At 43.6% G+C, this 6,000-nt stretch overlaps 1 long non-coding RNA gene across 2 annotated transcripts in view; it reads left to right on the top strand.

Annotated features, from left to right (window-relative positions):
- Nucleotides 1–1,723: 1,723 nt before the first annotated feature.
- The window catches only part of LOC123851584 (uncharacterized), an 80,506-nt gene continuing 76,229 nt past the window's right edge, over nt 1,724–6,000 (top strand). For both annotated transcript variants that reach the window (XR_006792647.3, XR_006792648.3), the window contains exon 1: nt 1,724–1,891. This is a non-coding gene — a long non-coding RNA (uncharacterized LOC123851584). The remainder of the gene's footprint in view (nt 1,892–6,000) is intronic.

Below are 6,000 nucleotides of genomic sequence, written 5' to 3'. Positions count from 1 at the left end.
TTCCTCACGCCAAGTAATTGCTCAATGTAATCTTCCTGAGGAGACCCATGCTGGCTACCTTTAAAAATTTTTTTAATTTAATTTAATTTTAATTCCAGTATATACCCTATCTTTCATACTATAGCATTCCCAGCTTTCCTGGTCCCCCTTCCCTGCTCTGCTTTTTCTTTTTTCCATGATGCTTTCCACCATCAAACATGTAATAAAACTTATTTACATGCTGATTATTTCTTGTCTATACCCCTTGCCGGAACCTGAGCTGCATGAGGACAGGCATGTTCCTCTTTGTTCACTGTTGCATCTTTAGCACTTAGAACACAGCCTAGAACAAAGTGCTCATTAAATATTTATTGGATGAATGAATTCACGAACTCTGATTAGTTATGTGGACAACATGACTGGATACAATTAGGGCAATAAATAGAAATCAGGATGAATTTGGGGCCCTGTGTCCAGAATAAACTTAGAGTTTAATTAATGTAGTCTGCTGACACATTTCAGACCCTTGTGGGGGAAAATGGAAATTCCCCACTGGTGTTCACAAGAAAATACCAAGGCAGAGAAGTGGTTGTTATAGTCTCATGCGAAAAGAGGTTGGTACAGTCTTGCAAAGGTGGGTGTGGGGTTTCCCTATTAGACTACGCACCTCCTCCTGACTAAACATTTAATAGTTAAGCCCAATATCTTAACAGAACAAAAGGGTCACAATCACTGGAGAGGGAGTGGTGGGGTTGTTTCACTTGAAATGGTTTCATTCCTTGTGATCGGCTTCCAGGTTCCCTCTGCCCTTTATTTACCCTATCCCAGGGGAAGTGGAATGTGGCTGGTGGCTAAATTTGGGAAGAGTAAACTCCAGTGTTCTGCTAGGGAGGGAGCCTGTCTGCAGGTACCAGTTCTCTTCTGCTCCTTTGGGCCATAAGTCTTACCCCCATCCTTCCACCCAGATGGGGAGGTCGGTCCCAGTCCATGCGGGCTAGGTAAGTCTGCTTTTTTCTGCAATTCAGATATCAGGCCCATTTTACAGTAAACCGTGCTTTCCACAATAACAGCCTTTCTAAGTAATAAGGGTGATAGTTCAAGCCTTCACATGCCACCCTTTGTCCTAATTCTCAAGTTATTGAGAACTCAGGACAGGGAGAAGGGTGTGATTCATGAGCCTCTTGGAAGACCTCCACATTTTTGCTCTCCTCATGTTGGTCAGAGCTGGTCCACATGGACACCCCGGCTGCAAGGGAAGATGAAAATGCTTATTTGGCTTTTCCATCCCCTCTCTTGGAAGGCAACAAGGGAGAAGGGGCTTGGGATGGCAGCTGGTCAGCTGTACCTGTCACAGAAGTCATCAAGAGCCTTGCTCCTGAGACCAACTTCATCAGCCTCACCTGGGAGCTCGCAAGAAATGCAGACCGCCCGCCCTCCCCCCCCCCCCCCGCCACCTCCTGAATCCGAGGCTGCATTTTAACAAGATGCCCAGGTGATTCATGTGAACATTAACAGCTAAGAAGATCAGGAGTCCACAAACTACAGCCTGGGGGCCAAGTCCAACCTGTCTTTATAAACAAAGTTTTATTGGGACACAGACATGCCTCCATGTTGATGTTATCGTCCATGGCCGCCTGTGCGTGACAATGCCAGAGTTGGGTAGTTGTGACAGAGACCACATGGCTTGCAAAGCCTAAAATATTTACTCTCTGACCCTTGGCAGAATGAGCTTGCAGTCTCCCAGTCTGGACTGAGCTGAGGGCTGAGAGTATAGCTTGGTTGACAATGCTGCGGACAGATGTGACAAAGAAACAGTAAAGACAGACATTTCTTTAGAATAAGAAAAACAGGAGGGCATGGAGGGAAGGAGAGGGAAGAGGCAGTACAGATGGAGACCCTGACAGGAAGAAAGGTAAGTCACATCCTGGGGGAGGGGCACGGTGGAGTCAAGGTTTCACATGAGAGCTTGAGGAAAGGATGGAAGGAAGACGTGGGGCAAGCATCCAGCTAATTGTTAAGGTGACAAGAGGGGCATCTACAGGCTCTTGGCTGGGTGGCCGTGGCATTTGGAATTTCCCACCATGCCGAGCATACAATGAGACATCAAGTGAGCATCTATCAATGGTTTTTGAAGGGAAAAAGGAACCTCAGGATACAAATTGAGGTTCCCGACAGAGCATTTTGCTTTCACTTCAAACGCCAGCCTCGCCTGCTTTCACACAAGCAAACCCTGTGGCATAGGGAGAGGACTGAGTCCTCCTAGTCCCAGTACACAGCTGGGAAATCGTGGCCAAGAGGGGGTCAGTGACAATCCCGAGGTCGCCAAGCCAGGAGGTCATCTGCAGCTGGGCCCGGAACCCACGCCCCTGGGCCCAAGACCTTCCTCACTCGGAGGCTGCTTGAGAACCACAGAGACTGGGGGCTGGGGCTTCCGCCTGGGACAGCTTGCTGTTCGTGTGTGTTGGCCGCTCAGGGACTCCAGTGATCTTTGTCAACAAATTGAAACACAATGGCAGGTTTTTGGAAGAGGTCTCTGATTTTGCGATACCTGGGCCCAAAAGCGAGGGTTGCATTTCTGCACCAGACCGAGCTTTTGCTGAAATGTGAGATTGGGGGTGGGAGCCAGAGAGAGAGAGCAGGGTGCAATTTCTGCCAGGGCCTCAGGGAGACCAGAGTTGACAGGAGGGGAGAATGCCAAGGGCAGTCTCTGTGGCCCTTCTCCTTTTCTGGGCAGCCCCCACCCCTGCCTTTTCCCCAAACATCCTCCACCTCTGTTTCCCCAGCTGCCTGAGGCCTGTTCCCAGGGCTGAGGCTCTGGTGCCTGCTCTGATCCTCTTCGTTCCCCTTCCCAGACCCTGTCCAAACTTCTCTGGGCTGTGTCCTACCTCCTCAGGAACATTTCCTGAAACACTCACCCATGCTGATTCTGCCTGCCCTGCTTCCCTGCAGCAGAACCTGAATACGCTGGTGCAGGTGGCTTATTTTGGAGATGTTCCTCGGAAGCCGGACTTGGGGAGAAGGGTGGGGGAAGGGGGGTGTTAAGGAGGAAAAGTCCCACTGAGTTGTGTTATTAAGGTTGCTCTTTCGGTTAATGGCATAAAAATGCACCACCAGCACGCCCATTTTGAAGCTTTGGTGTAGAGGCATACAAATTTAGAATATTTTTCTCTTCTTGCATTAATACACCCTAAGCCTGTATATTTCCAGGAAGATTATCTGTATTGAACTCTATTGTGTTTGGTATTAATAAAGCAACACTAACTTTCTTTAGTTGCTGTTTGCCTGGTATCTACTTCTATCCCTTTCCTTCCAGTCTTTCTGTGCCTCATACATTGAGTGTAAATAAAATGTAGTTGGAGTGGAAAAGAATCCAGCTTTGTTTTTTAATAAGAGATTTTTACTTTATATTCTTTTATTGTTATTCTTGGTATAACTGCGTTTTTCGACCATTTTATTTTGGACATTTTATTTATTCCACTTTTTCTGTTTTGTTTTTGTTTTTGTTTTTTTGTTTGTTTTTTGTTTTTTCTCTTCCTTGTCAACTTTTGGGTTGGGAGAGGTTTTTATTTCTCCTTATTGAAATTTTTGCATCTTGGTTTTGAAGTTATATGCTTTATTCCATTATTTTATCTTTGTTACTGAAATTTTAACATGCACATTTAACTCAATGACTTCCCAATCAAGAATTTTACCCTCCTTCTGGGCCCTATGGTAATCTTTGAGCACTTTAATTTTGATACCTACCTCTCTACTTACTTGTAATTTATATCCAGATTTTAGTTCTGTATTTAGTACTTTGGCACACAACTCAGGCATTAATATGATTATTGTTTTCTGAATCAGTTTCTGCTTAGATTTGCTCACATATTTTTCTTGCTTTACTTGTGCTCCATTCCTTCTTGCATCTCAGACCTTCCTCCAGGGATCATGGTCTTTCTACTGGAAGCATGTCCTTGAGAACTTCCTTTAAGAAGGATCTGTATGTAGTACATGCTCTAAGCTTATTTTTACCTGAATATTTTAATTTTGCCTTCATTTTTTTTTATTGTAGCAATATAATTAAAAATTATCTTAGGGGCACCTGGGTATTGTAGTCAGTTAAGCATCCAACTCTTGGTTTCAGCTCAGGTTGTGAGATCGAGTCCTGCATCAGACCCCGTGCTCAGCATGGAGTCGGCTTGAGATTCTCTCTCCCTCTCCCTCTGCCCCTCCTGCTTGTGTTCTCTCTCTATTTCTCTCTAAAATAAATAAAATAAATCTTTAAAAAATTTTTTTCTTAAATATGTTTTGGAATATCTATGATTCCTTTTCCCCCCTCCTCAGTATATTCATTACTTTGGCATTTTGCATACAAGTTGTTTTTAATTGTTTTGGAATCGGCTTGTCAGGTCCTCTAAAAAGGAAATATACTGGGGCCATGGTTGGGAGTAAACCCAATGTAGTGATCAATCTGGGAAGGCATTGCCATCAATACTGAGTCTTTACACATCTATGAACCCTGTGGAAAAAAGTAACCACTGCTTTTTTTTTTTCTTTTTGGTTACTGTCATACATGAGATTTTTTTTTTACCATTATTTTTTCTAATTTTCTATTTGGTTTTTGTTCGTATAGAAGAAAACTTTTGAATGTCATCTACTGATCTTGTGTCTGATTATTTACTGAACTCTGGTGTTAGTTCTAAAAGGTTTTGGTGGATTTATATTTGTTAGATGAACAGCTGTATTATTGTAAATAAGGACATATTTCTCACTTTTCTTCCAATAGTTATACGTCTAATTTTTTTTCTTGTTTTATTCTTTGTCTAGGACCTATTATTGCAAAACATCCCTGAAGGCTAGCATCTCTGTATTGTTCCTGACTTTCATGTGACTATTTCTAATGTTTTACCATTCAGCTTGTTTCAAGTTTTCTGCAGAAAAAATTTTAAAAAATTTTCTTAAAAAAATTTTTTTCCTACTATTAGCTGAATGCAGTTTGCAAACAGTTGTGTGATTATGTGTGTGGGAGTTTGTTTTAGATCAGAGACCAGTGTTGAATTTTACTAACGGCCTTTCTGCATTGTATCAGTCCACGATTGCCACAATAACAATTATGTAACAATCACCCCATACGCAGTAGATTAGTACAATAATTAGTACTTACACATTTGTGGGTTGACTAGGATTGGCTGTTACAAACATCTCTTATCCTTCTTGGACTAGTGATCCACCAGGGAAGGTTCTATGACGATGCAGAAGTAGAAGAGGAGATGAGCAGAAACAAAGGATACCACAAAAGAGCTAGGCTTGAGACACACCCACTTCCACCCCATTCTCATTGGTGAAACCAAGTCACATGGCAAAGCCCAACAACAGTGTGAAGGTGGGGGAGGTATGCTCTGCCTCTGGACGAAGGAACTCAAAGTCACATGGCAGAAAGTGTGGATACAGGAAAGGATAGAAAACTGGGAAGAGGAACACAATTGATTACATGCATCTATTGAGATATTTATAGACTCTGTCTCCCACCCTTGGATGTTATGTACTTATGTTAGTAAATGTCAAATTGTTGAAACATCATTGCATGCTTGGAATAAACCCTGCTTGTCTCCGTCCCTTATTACTGTTATAATTAGATGGCTGGTTTTTATTTTCTAAAATTCTTCCTGTGATTAATAGGCTTCCACTGGTGATTGTGTAAAAGGGAAGACAGGACTCACTCCTGGGTGGGTTCTGCTAAAAGATTGTTTCGTGGGCGGGGGGTTCCCCCCTCTGTCTGAGGGGTAAGTAACCACCTGTGACTCTGTGCTTCCTCTGGCTGCTGGCTGTCCTGTGTCCTGATCTGGTGCAGGAATAGGTGCCTGGCTGTTGCTACATTCCGCAGACCGGGGGCGGGGGGGTGGGGGGGGTGGGAGTTACTGAGTGGCCCTGATGACATTTCCCTGTTACGGGTTGAATTGTGTCCATCCAGAATTAATATGTTGGAGCTCAAACCTCCAGTACCTCAGGATGTGACCTTACTTGGAAATAGGGTCATTGCAG

The sequence above is a fragment of the Mirounga angustirostris genome, unplaced genomic scaffold (genome assembly GCF_029215605.1).
Source record: "Mirounga angustirostris isolate CCGP_5_RB_7025 unplaced genomic scaffold, mMirAng1.0.hap1 SCAF_10, whole genome shotgun sequence".
Taxonomy (NCBI): Eukaryota; Metazoa; Chordata; class Mammalia; order Carnivora; family Phocidae; genus Mirounga; species Mirounga angustirostris.
Note: the sequence above shows the minus strand (reverse complement) of the source record. Positions and strands in the feature narration are given on the sequence as shown.